The following is a 16,524-nucleotide window of genomic DNA, read 5'->3' as shown; positions in this document are numbered from 1 at the left end:
ATTAACAAGGTGTTAGTTTCAAAATATTAAATTCAATAAATATTAATCCCATGTCTACAGCAAACCAAGAATAGCAAAACTCAGTTACCTGAGACATAGTTTGAGTTAATATTTAATTACAAAGAAACTGATCATCCTAACATTAAAATCAACTCCTAACACCCTTCCAATGATCCTATGATTAAGTGGTTTCTCTAGACGTACAAGAAGCTCATGGTCACTGGGTTTCAGTTTGGTACCTGGCTCGCCTAGTTAGCAACCCAGTGCCCCTGTCAACCCAAAGCTGCCTTTCTAGTCTGAGATGCGACTTCCTGGCTCCAAGTGCCTTGTGTTGTTTATTTGCTTTCTCCTAATGTGTGTTGTGCTGCCGGCAATTAAAATTGTTTGGCTGTAACAAAAACCGAGAAAAACAACGCTTTTCTTGGCAAAAGAAGACAGATCCCTTCCCCAAGTGCTGCATTTACACTGTTAGCAAAAGGCCGCTTTCCCCTCAGAGTAAAATCCAGTGCTCTAACGCATCACAGGAGAGGACTGGTGCGGGATGTGGAGGAGACAAGGATACCGGGTGCCTATCAGGAGGTCTGCAAGTATAGGGGGGGAAAAAAAACAGGGGCGGGGCAGAAAAGATGTGAATATTCCTATAAAACTCCTTAAGACTAGAGTTCACTCCAACTCCAGGGACAATACAAAACAGCTAAACTACCTGATAAGCTCTAATATTTACAATACTCTCACATGAGAGCAGTCTCTCTCACAGGTTAACACACTGGTAATTATATAAAGCAAAAGACAACAACAGCAACATGAGAGGGGGTAACTGCAGGACCCCATTCCATTTTGAAGTACGATTTAAGCTGATATATTCACCAGCCACTGAAAGCGCTTTCCAAATCATCTTCCAAACCCATCTTTCTTGTCAACCTCAGTATTTTGGCCATAGCCATTAATAATACATTTAGGTATTTAGCAAGTATTTTTACGTGATCTGACTCACTTAAAAAAAAAAAAAAAAAATCACAGGCAAGTATATCAGTCTTAGCCCGAGCACTACCTGTGAAACCAAAGGGGTCAATGCACTCAGCTCTAGAAGCAGGCATCAAAATCACAGCTTCCGCCTGGGTTTCGGTCCCTAGCTCACTATTCACGCTGGTTGTGTGGCCCTAGATCATTCACTTAGACTTTCTGACCTCACTTCTCAACAGGAGCACATGAGGATAACAATTCTTACCCCACCAAATTGGGTTTAAAGTTCAATAATACATGCAAAAAGTGCTTTAGGGCACAGCACAGCACAATAATTGCTCATCAAAATGTTAGTGATCTTCACAATTTTTTTCATTTTATTCATGACTTTTTTGCTTTTTCTTATTTGTTACAATTATAAGGAGTACAATTTTTTTTTTTTTTTTAACAGTTCATGTTCCTGTAACCCAGAAAATCAACTAGTACATGCTTTGGACAATATTGCCTTAAGAGGCAAACCTTGCTCATGGCATAAATGCAGCACAGACGGCGAACACAAATGCTACCATCTCCACAAAGTATTGCTTTTCAATCACCAAAATATATACCAGGCAAACAGTCTCTTAACCCCAGGCATGACCCCTAAAACTGTTAAAGTCATTTGTATAAAATGCTTTAAAGCATGTAGGACAAGTGAGTGATTTACAGCCAGAAAATGTTTTATTCCTGGCCTTGATTTCAAAAGTAGCCAAATGACTTTAACATGCTTGTTCCCCCTTCCTCATGTCACTGTCATCAAACCCTTTCAAAGGGCATTGCGAAATATATAGTGATGGCTCCTGAGTGGAACCCTAAGTTCCTCTCCTTTCTGAAATAAACCACTGCGCCCACAGGCACTTAGGAGTGGAAAAGCTAGCAAAATGAAATCCATTCACAATGGTGGTAGGAGAAGTAACTGTTTTTCTGAATTCTTACTTCCCAGTGAGTTAGTCGATTGCCTCTGCTCAACTCTTTGTGTTTGAGAAGCTCCTGATCTTATTACAACTCTTTCCTAATTAAAACAAACCTCTCTTCCTAAACTTCTAGGACTTCGAGGTTTCTTTTGATTTTTTAATCGATACCGTTTAATCAACATACAACACTTAAATAAGCCTCTTAGAATATGGTGAAAATGCTCTCTTCTTGTTCAGACTAACCATTGATATATGAGGTGGGGAAGCCACATAATTTTCTCAAACAAGCCAACCTCCTCTCTGACTTCACTGGGAAATCACTGAACTATTAAACTTGGGGGGGGGGGTACTTTAAACCTCTGAGGTATTTAGAACCCCCCTTAATTAAACACTTATGTTACACATAGGTGGGTTTACACAGATATATGTATACATAGATTAAATAATTTGAAAACAAAAGTAAACAAACATACACTTCCAAACTACAGTTGGATTTCTTTCTTTATTGAGAAAGTAATTAGGAAGCAAGCTCAGCTAGAGTTCTTCCGCGGACAGATGAAAAATGTCACATGCATGATTTTTAGGATGCAAGCAGAATGCTTGCTAAGAGCCAAGTAACTCCATGAAAAAAATGCCTTTAGAAATTTGATCAATTTCAGGTTTTAGCCTATGACTTCAAATGTCAAGAATTCCTTTTTGTCACTGAACAAGATGTGAGAAACAAGAACTATGACTGTTTATAGTCATCAAAAAATTTAACTGTGATGCAAGTACATGGTCTAATATCTTAAAAGGCAGCTAGCATTTGTTAATGAGTTGATTTTTCATCTGCATATAGAAAACCTTAAACAAGAAAGGTTGGAGAGCAGTTTAGTCAATCAACAGTAATTCCTGCAAAGATGTCAGGACTTTACTCTCACATCAAAGAGACTGCAGGAAAGCCCAACAGTGCTGTATTTTTCGGACCACGCATGTCCATGGAGAGCTTCTGAGCCCCTGCCAAGGCTATGAGTGAGGACATTATGCTTCACTCTGTGCTTCTCCTCCTGCTACCACTGACCCCCAGAGCTCACACATAGATAATCCATGCTCTGATGCTAAACTCAGAGTAATCACCCATTCTGGGGGCAAGGTTAACTAGATTGGCTTGAGGTGAGTGTACAAAGGAGGGTCAGAAATCTGACAGTGGTGGACAATTAGAATACAGGATATAAATTACCATTTAAATTGGCTTTAGGAAAAGACTAGCTCTAAATAAATAATTACACCACAATTTTGGACAATTTTAAACAGTATTTTTAAAAGTTGAGTATTCACCAATAGGTAAACAAGTAGTGAATAAATGGAATATATTAGTGCATTTGTCTACATATGGGTGCTTGTGTGTCTAAATGGCTATTTGCAACAATGGCCTTTAATAGCAATTGATCACATTCTTATCTTGATACTTAAGTATTTCTTATCTTGATCACTTAAATATTATCTTATTTAAAAAAGATGTAAGTAGCTCAGATGACAACACTGCAAGATAAAAGAAAGAGAAAAATAAAGCTAAGGAAAATAATTATGTGACAAAAATCCAAAAAACGCTATAAAAATGACCACTGTGTCTCAGTAGCCAAAAGAGACATTCTTGCTGGTAATAGTAGTTCTAAGCATATTATAGTCCACAGCTAGCAGGTAAGCAGATAATTAAAGTGAAAGAAACTCTCAGAACAAATGGTCTAAATAAGCGTGCACTGTGCTGTCTGCCATGATCCAAGACTGAATACGAAACAGGAGGTTTTCAGATCAACCTGGAGGATTACTAATAATGAGTCTCCAATGATTGATGGTGACTCAAGACATGCGGACAAGGTAAGAGGTTGTGTAGGCACTTTTGGAAATTCTGACATTCTTTTCCTTCATTTATTTTTTTAATTATTCAACACTGACTAATCTCACAAGAGAGCTAAAAAGAATACAAAGAAATAAAGCAGGTCCTCAAAACTTAAAATCTAGCGCAATGGCTCTTAAATTTTAGTGTATACCAGATTCACCAGGAGTGTTTCTTAAAATCCAGACTTTTAAACTCTACTTCCCACAGTTGCAGGATCAGAAAGTCTGGGACAGGTCCCAACTATTAGCATTTCTAGCAATTTTTTAAGTGATACAGTTGCTGCTAATGGGCCATACTTTGAGAACCTCTGACTTGGGGGGTTATAAGATGAAAAGCACCCATTGCTAACATCATACCCAATGGGTAAAGATATCTCTCCCCCTAACATCGGGAATAAACAAGAATGCTCACTTTCACCCCCACTCTTCAACAGAAAAGAAGAGGAGGCGTCCAGACTGTATAGGAAGAAGTAAAACCATATCTATTCACAGATGACATCATCGTATATGTGGAAAATCCTACTGATTCCATTAAAAAATTACTAGAGCTAATAAATGGATTCAGTAAATTTGCAGGGTACAAGAGCAACACACAAGTGAAGAGAGTTTTTATACACCATCTTTATAAAGACCAATTCCACTTACTACAGCATCCATAAGAAAACCTAGAAATAAATCTTACCAAGGAGTACGTGTGTGGAAAACTTATACCCTTAAACTACATTACTGAAATAAATTAAAGACCTAAATTAGTGGAACTATGGAAAAGCTAAATAAAGACATGGGATGACGACTGAATAATGCCAGCAATACTACTGAAAGTGACCCACAATGGCAATGTAACCGTCATCAAAATCCCAATGGCCTTTTGGGCAGAAATGGAAAAGCTGATCCTCCAAATCACAGGAAATTGCCAAATGCCCCAAACTGACAAAAACAATGAAGCTGGGCCTCTATCTGACATCATGTACAAAAATTAACTGAAACTGGATCAGAGACCTGAATACAAGAACTTAACACCATAAAACTCTTAGAAGAAAACAAAAACAGGGTACATTTCATGTTATTGAAGTAGACAGTGGATTCTGAGAGAATATCAAAAGCACAAGCAAAAAAAAAAAAAAAAGAAAAAGAAAAAAAAAAGAAACCTAGAATTTGTCATCAAAAATGAAACTTTTTGTGGGGAGGACATTCTTAAGAAAATGAGCACACAGACTACAGATTCAGGAAAAATGTTTACAAATCACGTATCTGATAAGAGACCTGTACCCCAAACACATAAAGAATTCTTACAACAAAAAAACAAACAACTCAGTTTAAAAACAGGCAAAAGGCTTGAACAGACATTTCACCAAAGAAGGTGTACAAACAGTCAACAAACATGACATGATGAACATCATTAGTCATTACGGAAACACGGATCAAAACCACAGTGAGATGCCACTTCACACCCACTCCGATGGCTATTCTCAGAAAAATGGAAAATAAGCATCAGGGAGGATGCAGAGAAATTGGAAATCTTATACATTCCTGGTAGGAATGTTAAATGGAACAGACCCTGTAGAAAGCAGTTTGGTACTTCCTCAAAATGTTCAACATAAAATTACCAAATGGCCCATCAATACAACTCCTTGGTATATAACCATAAGATTCAAAAAGAAGGACTGAAATACCTAAACACACATGTCCGCAAGAGCACTACTGACAATAACCAAATGATGGAAAGAACTGAAAGGTCCATTCAAGGACGAATGGGTATTAAGATATGATATAACGCAATGAAATATTACTCAACCATAAAAAGACATCAAGGAGTGATACATGCTGTGTGGAGGAACCTTGAAAACATTAAGTAAATGCCAGACACAAAAGCTCACATATTGTATGATTGATTCCATTTATATGAAACATCCAGAATGAAAAAACCAAGAGAGAGAACTCAGATTTGTGGTTTCCAAGGGCCGAGGGGTGGGAAGGATCTGGAGAGAAACTGCTTACAGGGTGCAGGGTTTCCTTTTGGGATGATGAAAATATTTAAGAATAGAAGTAGCGATTGCACAACACCATGAATTTACTAAATGCCAATGAGTTAAAATAGTTAACTTGATGTTATGTGCGTGTCACTTCACTTTTTTAAGATGATGAGCATATAACCAAAAAAATGGAGGGGCGCCTGGATGGCTCAGTCAATTATGAGTCTGCCTTCAGTTCAGGTTGTGATCCTGAGGTTCTGGGATCGAGTCCTGGGATCAGGCTCCTTGGTCAGCAGGGAGCCTGCTTCTTCCCTCAGAGAAGCCTCTGCCCTTCCCTCAGCTTGTGCCCTCTCTCTCTTACTTGCTCTCTCTCTCTCAAATAAATAAATAAAATCTTTTTAAAAAAGTAAGACAGGAAACCTGGAGTTACTAATAAACTACCGAAAAGCAACAGAGTATAAATCTCCTAGAGCACCTCTTCATCCCTTATACATCTGTATTTGGGAGGATGCTATTTCCAGATGCTGTGCTCTGCAAAGACCAGAAGATACGTTCTCTATCCTCAAAGGACTGATAGTCTAATTACAGGGATACAGACATATCAACAAATAAACACAAGGAGGCATTTCAGGCACTGTCTAAATTTAGCAAACTTTTAGAAGATTGTCATCCCATGGACACATTAGTAATTACAGAAATGAGCGTTTATAAGACCCTTTGGATTTATTAGCATAGTTTAGTTGTTTCTAATTTTATTCTCCTTTGGGAGAAAGATTCATTGTTCCTGAGAATGTTGCTGTGGAGTCATTTTCCTTCAAGGTGTGATTTTCATATAGAGCCCAGGTAGGGAAGGCACATTTCTGTGGCTCAGGTAAGCCTGTCTCTCTGACCTATAACTACTCCCTCCCAAAGGCATTCTGCTAGAGAGGAAAACAGGCTGGAAAGAGCAGAATCCAAGCACTGTGAACAGCAAAAGCTGGGAAGCTAGGGAGGCCTGGGTCTGAGTGAACCTCACCACTTTCTAGCATGACCTTGGCCAAGATTCTTAAAATCTTTCTGACGAGCACCTTTCCCACCTAAAAAAAGGGATGACCAGGGCCTACTTTCACGAGTTGTTCTGAGAACCACAAGATGTGATGTATATAAAAGTACCTAGCACAGTGCCTGCTCAAGTCATGGAAGAAAAATACTGTATGAACAAAAGGATTAACAGTGTACATTCATTTACCACAGAGACAAAAGAAAAATTACAGTCTCTCAAGTGAGCAAGTTAACTGTTTTGTTCTTGACACTTTTTCTTCCAAAAACATGTTCCATCTTGTAGTTTGCAAACAGTATCCTCCATTTAAAACTGTTATGCATTCAAGATAGACTATGATTAAACAAATAAGAACCGGGGCGCTTGGATGGCTCAGTGTGTAAGAGCCTCTGCCTTTGGCTCAGGTCATGATCTCGGGGTCCTGGGGATCGAGCACCGCATCGGGCTCTCTGCTCAGCGGGGAGTCTGCTTCCCCTTCTCTCTGCCTACTTGTGATCTCTGTCTGTCAAATAAATAAATAAAATCTTTAAAAAAAAAAAAAAAGAACCAAGTTTAAAAAAGGGAAGGAAGGATGCCTTTCCATGGTTATCTACCTTTCTCCCAAATTACCTGTTATCTTCCCCTAATTTCTAGGAAACCTTAGAAAGTTGGCTGTGCCTAGCTTTCAAATGTCCTGAGACAGCTCTAAATCAGTTGATCCCTCTACAGGTCTCTGACATTGGCTTTATTCCAAGAATTTCTAGTCTAGCTCAACCATTGTCCTTAAACTAGCAAGTGACCATAACAACAAATTGCCTAATGACTAAACACTGCTGCTGAAATCTGCTCAGTGTCAACCACTATACTACCAAGAACTAAAACCGACTTACTGAGAGAATTCATAAATAATGGGTCGCCGCCTCTTGCCTCTTAACCATTTCAACACACAAGGTGCCCCCATTTTAGTTATCAAGGCTGTTTTGTCCATTTGAAATGTAAGTCTTTCCTTTCCAAATATTTCTCCTGCGACTTGTCTTGCTCCTTAGCTGTTTTAAGGGCATCAAGAATTAGAGGACAAGGGTATAATTCTTACATGAGACCAAACTTCCTGAATCCCAATTTACTTCAATTTCAATTGAGATATCTACCTAATCTACCTTATCACACTGTTTTAAGGCCTAAATATTAATAAAATCCATATAATTACTGTGTGATCAGAATGCTCCACTTATACCCACTGATATTTTATTGAATTCAATTCAATAAACCCTTATCATACAAGATGCTATAAGGAATTAAAAGCCAGAGAGAGGATTTTACAACAGCTTTGTTAGCAATAAACTACCATATAAATAAGCAGCAATTGCTTTATTAGAGGCCAAGAGCTCTAGAGTTGGACAATAAAAATTACCCACGGGGTACAGAAGAGAAGGATACTGAAAACTCCCAGTGATCAAAAGTGAAGAGGGAAGGAAATTGGTGAATCCATCCACAACAGGAATGATGATCTGACAGTTTTAGAAAGAACTTAATTTAAATTCAAGGCTTCAGAAATACAAACTAAGATTGTCAAAGACATCAGGTATTATGGGAGGCCAGTAACACAGCCCTCAACTTCTGATTTTAGAACTCTCGATTGCTGCTTGCTCAGTTCAACAAACCCTTGCTGAACCCGATCTAGTCGCCAAGCCCTGTGCAGGATGCCAAGGACACGATGACATTGAAGAGAACAAGCATTGCTGTTCTTAATTATGGAGAGAATGGCATGCAGCATGAGTAACACACAGGTGCACAGCAGTGCATGGGGGAGGGCAACCCCCAGCCTCTCGTCCTGCTTTTGGCCTGAGGCTTCTGTGACAGACACTGCGTGTCTCATCGTGGAATCAGGCATAAGGCCCAGACGTCTGAAGCAGCAAGGACTCTCTGGTGATACTGCAGACCAGCAATCGAAATGATTAAAGAATTAGGCAGAAGGCCTATGAGGACTAGTTTGAGAAGTTGCTCTTTGGAAACAAAATGAAACAAAAAAACGTGGCTTCACTCTGACGCCAAAGCTGGACCTCCCAAAGTCTTGGGACCCAGCTTACAAGCTTACCTTTATTGCCTTGTCCAAATTCAGAATATAATTTACCAGTCTACCAATGAAACATACTCACTCTCACCCTGTGAGTTAGACTCTCTAAATGAGTACCAACAGCCAGTCTGTCTTTGATTTTTAATGTCAGGTTTTAATGGCAGATAATCCATGGATCTGCTTATTTATACTTCAACCAGAACCTTATAAACTTCAAAGCTCTCAGAAATGATACAAAGACAACTCAATAATACTACGAAAGGGCTTCTGACATTTTTTCTTAAAGGCTCTGCAAATATTAGCTTCCAAGTTAAAATAAAGGGATCAAAAAGGGGCACTGAGCCTTTATTTCAAAGGCTTCTTCCCCTGCATATTTCCTATTGGGCCCATCAAGGGCACCTGAGAGGCCCTTGCCCCTCCCCCACTGAGTAAAGAGGCACCATTTCACCCAACTGCTGGTGTTCCAGCTAATAACACACTCAAGAGGGAGTTACCAGAAACATGGAGTCAAAATAGCTGAGTACAATTCCAGCGGAGCCCTGGACGGTCTTGTTGAGGGTAACACTTTTTTACAGCAGAGTATTTGACATCTCATTCTAAAGGTCCTCAAATAAAACACAAACTGCTGTTTTTAAAGAAAAGCACTGGGGGGAAAAACAAAACAAACTAAAGTCTGTTAGTTTTGTAAGGGAAAGAATCGGAAAGATTGATTGTTAAAAGCTGATGGCTAGAAGGGCAACTAAGCAACATGCCAGCAAGCATGGGGGAGAATGTATTCACTGCGGTCCTGAGTATTTCAATGGGGTCGCCTTCCTTCTCTTGCCAGCTTTCTCTGCAGAAGGCTTGTAAAGGGGAAGAGGGATGAATAAAAAACATTGTCTACTCTTCCTCTCCAGACCCCCACTCCCTGCCCATCTGGCTGGCCACAGGCCCTCTTCTTCCAGGAGGCACAAAGAACAGTGAGCAAAACGCAGAACAGCCAAGTTATTTTCGTGACAACTTTGTGAAGAAGTGAGGGAGCAAATGTGTACTTCCTATCCTATCTTGAGCTCTGGTTCACAATTCCAAGGTCACGCTCTAGAGGGGCAAGTCTGCAACCGCTACCGAAATTATTAACCAGACAGTATGTGACTGCATTCCTTGTGCTGTTTGACATCATTCACCTTACAAAGGAAAGAACATTGCAAACATCGCCCACCTAAGAGCTGAAGTACAAGTAATAACGATGTATAGCTCTTTACTCAACATAGCTCTTTACTCAATATACTGAGGAGAATACAACTGTCCAGTGCTCTAATGAGGTTTACAAAACAAACCAAAGAGGATTCCTTTTAACTACTCTCTGGGTTGGCTCCTTAGCTGCCCTTGCAAGACTGCTGGCCATAAAGGAAAGCCTCTGACAATATTCTAGAGGCACTTTATTGACAATATTCCACCACGGTTTACTAGCTCAGTTCTTTTAACTCATGCACCTCAAATCTCAAGGCAAGAGAGAACGTCTGAGATCCACGGAATAGAAACACGTGTTTTTTTTTTTTTTAAAGGCACTGGTTATTACGGAAACATAAAAAGGGGAACTTCCTGTTAGACCCCAATGACAGTTTACCTACCTGATGCCATTTTCTTTCCAACCTAGAAGGCCACACTCACCCACAACCACCCAATGTCAGATTGGAAATGGTCTCTTGCAACCATGCCTGGCAATCTTCTGAAATTAACTTAATTTTACAAAAGTGTTTTGATTGCTAATAAAGAGTCTCTAAATGGTCCAGGAGCTGGGATCTAATAATGGGTTTTGAAATGACAAGCTCAATTTATAGTTCTAGTCTCTGCCTTACCTAAACCACAGAGAAGAAGCCAGGAAAATAAATGAGAGTTCCTATAGACCAGCCAGGTTGAAACAGCCTGGTGCTTTTACTCTTGTTTGTGTGGGAAAAACAAAGGGCAGACTGAGCACTGACAGTAAACAACCACCACAAATAGGTTAGACTCTCTCATTTGAAGTCTGATCAAAGGCAGTCAGTAAACACCCCAGAGTAACTGTGGGAAGGTTGGGTCACCCTGGCCAACTATTTTTCTCAGCTATAAAAATGTGCTGACATAGTTGTTGTTCAAGGGGCAGCGGCCTGCTTTATGGTAGAAATACTTTCTAGTCCTGGCACACTGGCTCCAGAGAAACACTTTTACTGAAGAGGCTACAATTTCACTTTTAAATTATCAACCCTCCCTTCACTAAGGGGACCTGAGACCAATGAAGACATAGGGACTAAGTTTAGAGAAGAGGTTATCTGGAAGGTCTCCTTGCTGATTCACCGCCATTTTCTTCCCCAGCTAAAAAACCAGCAGGCTTCTCAAGACAATGGATATACTCTGTTTTATTTTATTTTATTTTATTTAAATTTTACTTAAAAAATATTTATTTATTTTAGAGAGAGGATGGGGAAGGAGAAACAGAACCTCAAGCAGACCCACAAAGGATTCCATCTCACAACCCTGAGATCATGATCTGAGGCAAAATCAAGACTTTTAACTGACTGAGCCACCAAGGCGCCTTGAGAATGGACATATTTTAAAGTGAGATCATCCAGATAACTGCCAGTCCTCAGTTTGCTAATCAAGAATGGCCAAGGCTATGCTTACACCATATTAGTATAGATAGGAAAGGGAGAAGGCAAAATTATCAACATGTTCAATAAAAACAAAAATAAAATAAAAATAAAAAAATAAAAACAAAAATACATCCAAATGGGAATAACCACAAACAGATATGCATGATATACAAAACACGAGCAACTCACAAATTCCTTCAAGGTAAAAATGTTAGGCCTGTACCCCTCCCTTTCCAGGCACTCCTACACAGACTGAACTGTGAGCATGAATTTTTGTCTTTTTCTCCATCACTGCCTTTAAGAAACCATTGTTTTATGACTTCTCTTCCTCCTGATTTCACCTATAAAATAATCCCTATATATATATATGCACATGCACTGAGGTTAACAAGACACACCTTCAGCCTCGTACTTGTCAAGGAGGGCCCTGTTCACTTTTAGATGACAAAAACAATGCCAAAATATCTAATTAAAAACTTCCTGGCCACAGATAGGAGGTCCGGTCTGTTGCACAATGTGTGGCTAGAACAAAGGGAAGAGTAGATAATGAGATAATGGGGAGGGTTTGGGTTAGAAAGATGACCTTCTCTTTGAAAAGAGGGGAGGCTCGGGGCGCCTGGGTGGCTCAGTGGATTAAGCCGCTGCCTTCGGCTCAGGTCATGATCTAAGGGTCCTGGGATCGGGTCCCGCATCGAGCTCTCTGCTCGGCAGGGAGCTTGCTTCCCTCTCTCTCTCTCTCTCTGGCTGCCTCTCTGTCTACTTGTGATTTCTCTCTGTCAAATAAATAAATCTTTAAAAAAAAAAAAAAAAAAAAAAAAAAAAGAAAAGAGGGGAGGCTCTAGACAGATAACCTAACAAGGAAGAAGGGGTGGGGAAGCAGGAAGCGAAAATAATCTTGTGGACGTGGGACGGGTGTGGAGATGACTACAAACCAGGTAAAAAACCACACTCAGAAAATATATGGCTCCAATTAATCTCAACAGAATTGTTTTCCAATTCAATGTGACACATTAAAAAGTCTATGGTGACAGCACACTCAGGATATTCACAATGGCAACATATAAAAAGCATCACTGAGGCTGGTCCCTGGTTCATTTCAGCTTTGGAATGGCATTTTTAAGTGTTCTTCTCTTCAACATGCCCCCCCTCCCCAAACCAAGTAGCGCTCAGTAGAGATATGGGATCCAATCTGGAGGGCCTTAGGCAAGTCACTTAACTGTCCATGTTAACTGCCTCAAATGCAAAGTAAAAGAAAAGGAACCTAATAAATTCTATGCTTTTTTGAAGAGTAATATGCTGCATGGCACTGCGTCATTTCTGTCTATGCCTGCCGATTCTAGAAAACAGCTGTTAGTTGACAATCCCTAAAATCCTTCCAGCTGTGAACCTCAAATGTGAGTACATTTAAAAGCCCCCAAACTTTTGAATATGTAGATTTCCAGGCCTCTGGCATCTGCTTTTATTCCCCCCCCCCCCCCCCCCAGTTCGGGCTAGCCACCTCTCTCTTCCTCCCTACTTCCCACCAACTGCACACGTCAGTAATTTTGACATAAGTGCTCTATGGACCAATCTCAGGAATAATGTCCTAGAAAGAACACCATAAAAATAAATAAATAAAAGGAAGAAAAAAATCAACATATTCAAGATCCTTGAGCACATCTCATCTATACTCAACTTTAAGCAAAACTGGCTGACTCTTAATTTCAACATAATGTTTAAAAGTGAAGAGGGAAAATAAGGCAGCAGAGTTCCATGAATTTTATCCCACTGCTGGGTATTTAACTCAATATATTTCAACTAACAAAGATGACTATAATTTGATGAAAACTAGTCCTCCCATTTTAATAATAATAAAGCAACTATCGGTATACTTCAAGGCAACAACAAAATGGCCACAGGATTTCTATATAATATAGAATAATAAGCACATAAAAAAGCAGTCTCTATGATCACTGCATTCATTTACATGACTACTGGCCACCAGTGACAGATAGTTTACCATGAAACCTTACACACCTAAGAAGAGGTAAACAGACAAGGCAGAAAGATAAAATCTTTATAAAGATTTTGACAGCCCAAATCACAGAAATCAGAATTTCCCTGGAGTGGAATCTAGTCCAGTTCCTCATCTAAGAATTGAACTGCTAAATAAACTCTTTAGCAAGTGCCCAGAATATTTCAAGTAATGTAGAGTTCACTTCCTCAAAATGCAGCAAATCCATTTCTTAGCAATCTTAATTGATAAGTGGTTTTTCCTTTGTTAAAAAGGAAATCACAGGCCCAAAATGGTGTCACTTAGGTTAAAGCCCCATACTGGTAAACCTAATTGCAGTTTCAGCCCTCAGGAATGTAACCTTTAACCAGTCAATCAGGAATTTTCTGGTTGATACCTATAAGGTAATCTGTCACAGGGCTCTTTATCCCCCAAAGGAAAATGATGTAATCCACATATTAAAACCCTTTTGTCCCCAAATGAAGGTGACCTCACCTGAAATAATCCTTTTTTCTGTTTATGACTCCCTTGTCTTGGCTTTAAAAACCTTTCCCTTTCTGTAGCCCTTTGGAGTTCCCCTCTACTTGCTAGAGGGGATGCTGCTTGTTTCATTAATCAATTAATAAAGCCAATTAAATCTTTGAAATATAGTCAGTTGAATTTTTAATAACCCTTTAACAAGCAGAAATCTGGATTCCATTCCAACGAGACAAAGAGACTAAATGTAACCTCAATTTCCATAAACAATCCTTTAGATACTTGGGAGAGTTAAATCTCATCAGACTGACTCTTCTATAGACAAATTCACTTGGGTTTTCTTTCTATGAAATGGCTTCCAACTGGATCGCTCTTACAATCTACCTTTCTATGGCCCTTTTCAAAACTGGGTTCTGAAAACACTGGTCCATCACTCTAAGAACAAGATGTGGATTATCAATCATAGCATTCTGTCAGTGGTTATGCTCTTGTTTAACCAATAATTGTACTCCATGTGAGATTCCCGCTGGGATGTATTTCTGTTTGTTTTTACTGAACATGCTGATAACTTTGCCTTCTCCTCCTCTTACCTATTCTAACATGGGGTAGGTATAGTCTTGGCCATTCCTGATTAGCCAACTGAGAGCTGGTAGCTGTCCAGTTATGTCCGGATGAGATAACTTTAAAATATGTATTTGTTCTCTTGAGAAGCCTGCTGCTTTTTCAGCTCAGAAAAAAGCGGCAGTGAGTCAGCAAGGATACCTTTCTTGTAACCTTTTGGTAACTTGGGTTTTTCAAGAGACCTTTCTGGTAACCTATTCGTAACTTTGTTTTTTGTTTTTTGTTTTTAATTTATTTATTTGAGAGAGAGACAGTGAGAAAGAGCATGAGTGAGGAGAAAGTCAGAGGGAGAAGCAGACTCCCCATGGAGCTGGGCGCCTGATGCGGGACTCGATCCCGGGATGCCGAGATCATGACCTGAGCCGAAGGCAGTCGTCCAACCAACTGAGCCACCCAGGCGTCCCGTAACTTTGTTTTTTACAAAAGGCAAATCTTTTCATTTCTTGCACATGGCCACAAAGTTTTTTAAAAGTACCACAAAAAATGTAGAATCCTAAGAACTAATAAATAGAACAGCTTATAACGTAGAAAGGAGGTCTATAAATAACTTTCTCAGTTAAATTTCACAAAGGTTATTCAAAGTGCCAATATTAATTCATTCCAGAAAAGTTTTACTCAGAGATTCTTACCTCTATATGATTTTGTTACTTTAAAAAATGAAGTTTTCCTTTTGTGAGAACCCACTTCTTCATTTTACCCAAGTCTGGGCGTTTGTTCATAAAGACTGTTCATGGGATAATCATATAATCATACTGCTATGGATTTAGAGCAACTTACAGAACTCTTGAAATTGATGAGGTACACAAGAGGGATTACCCATTCAAAAAATAAAATAAAATTCATTTGTTTATTACCAGTCCGAAGTCTAGAATCCCTACTGCGACCCAAAAGAATAAGAAGAGGGGGGAAAAAAAATGATGCATCTTTTCATGTGTAGTACAGGGCCATTTTTTTTTTTAAATAAACAGCATAATATTTCACCAAATCTGAGATGCCATAAAATGCAAAGACTGTGTATGTTACTAAAAAGGACAAAACCACTGCCTAAACTGCATTCAATTTACATTTAATCAATTGTAAGATGACAGCCAATTTAAAATACGTTAAAATGAGATGGAAGTGTGCTTTTTAAAATTAATGAAATACAGGGGGCACCTGGATGGCTCAGTGGTTAAGTGTCTGCCTTCGGCTCAGGTTGGGATCCAGCCCCATATCGGGCTCCCTGCTAGGCAGGAGGCCTACTTCTCCCTCACCCACTCCCCCTGCTTCTGTTCCTTCTCTCACTGTCTCTTTCTCTGTCAAATAAATAAATAAAGAAGATCTTTAAAAAAAATTAATGAAATACAGTATACAGTTTGAGAATAAACTGCAAAAAATCAAGTTCATAAACCCAACCTGGAGAGCTATCCAATGGTCCAGTGATGCCCAGTGGGCATGTAAGAACTTTGTGGACACAATTACAAAATCCATTTGTGAACAATACAACATGGGTCTATCCAGCTATAAGTCTGATGTCTCCGAAATCACCAAAATTCATTTCCTGCACAAAACTTTCAAAATGCAGTGATATGGTAGCTCATCTGAATGAATCCACTTGGCCTCTTTCTCCTTTTAACTTCCAATTAGAATCTGTTATCCTTCTGTTGAACTCAGTATTCCTATAACCAACTCGTTTATTTTACTTTATACACCAAGCAATTTTTAGATTAATTTTCTAAATATCCAGAGTTTACAAAAACATGGGTCATGATCCCCTCGAAGAGACTGGCACGACCCACTAAATCTAAAATTGAAGATAATTTCCGAGCAGCCACTAATCTAGTGTCCTCATATTCTGAACACATACAACCATCAATCTAGAAGTTTTAACACCGTTGGTTAGCAAAACAAAATAATTTACTTTAAAAAAAATTTTTGATGTCTCTGGACAGATGGGAGTGTAAACAGTCCTAAAGTTTGGTCATC

At 39.2% G+C, this 16,524-nt stretch overlaps 1 protein-coding gene across 2 annotated transcripts in view; it reads right to left on the bottom strand.

Moving 5' to 3' along the window:
* Positions 1 to 16,524, bottom strand: part of FNDC3B (fibronectin type III domain containing 3B) — a 342,975-nt gene that overhangs the window by 161,612 nt on the left and 164,839 nt on the right. The window lies entirely within an intron of this gene.

This window comes from Mustela nivalis, assembly GCF_964662115.1.
Source record: "Mustela nivalis genome assembly, chromosome: 1".
NCBI classification, from domain to species: Eukaryota; Metazoa; Chordata; class Mammalia; order Carnivora; family Mustelidae; genus Mustela; species Mustela nivalis.
This window is presented reverse-complemented; position numbering and strand designations above follow the sequence as displayed.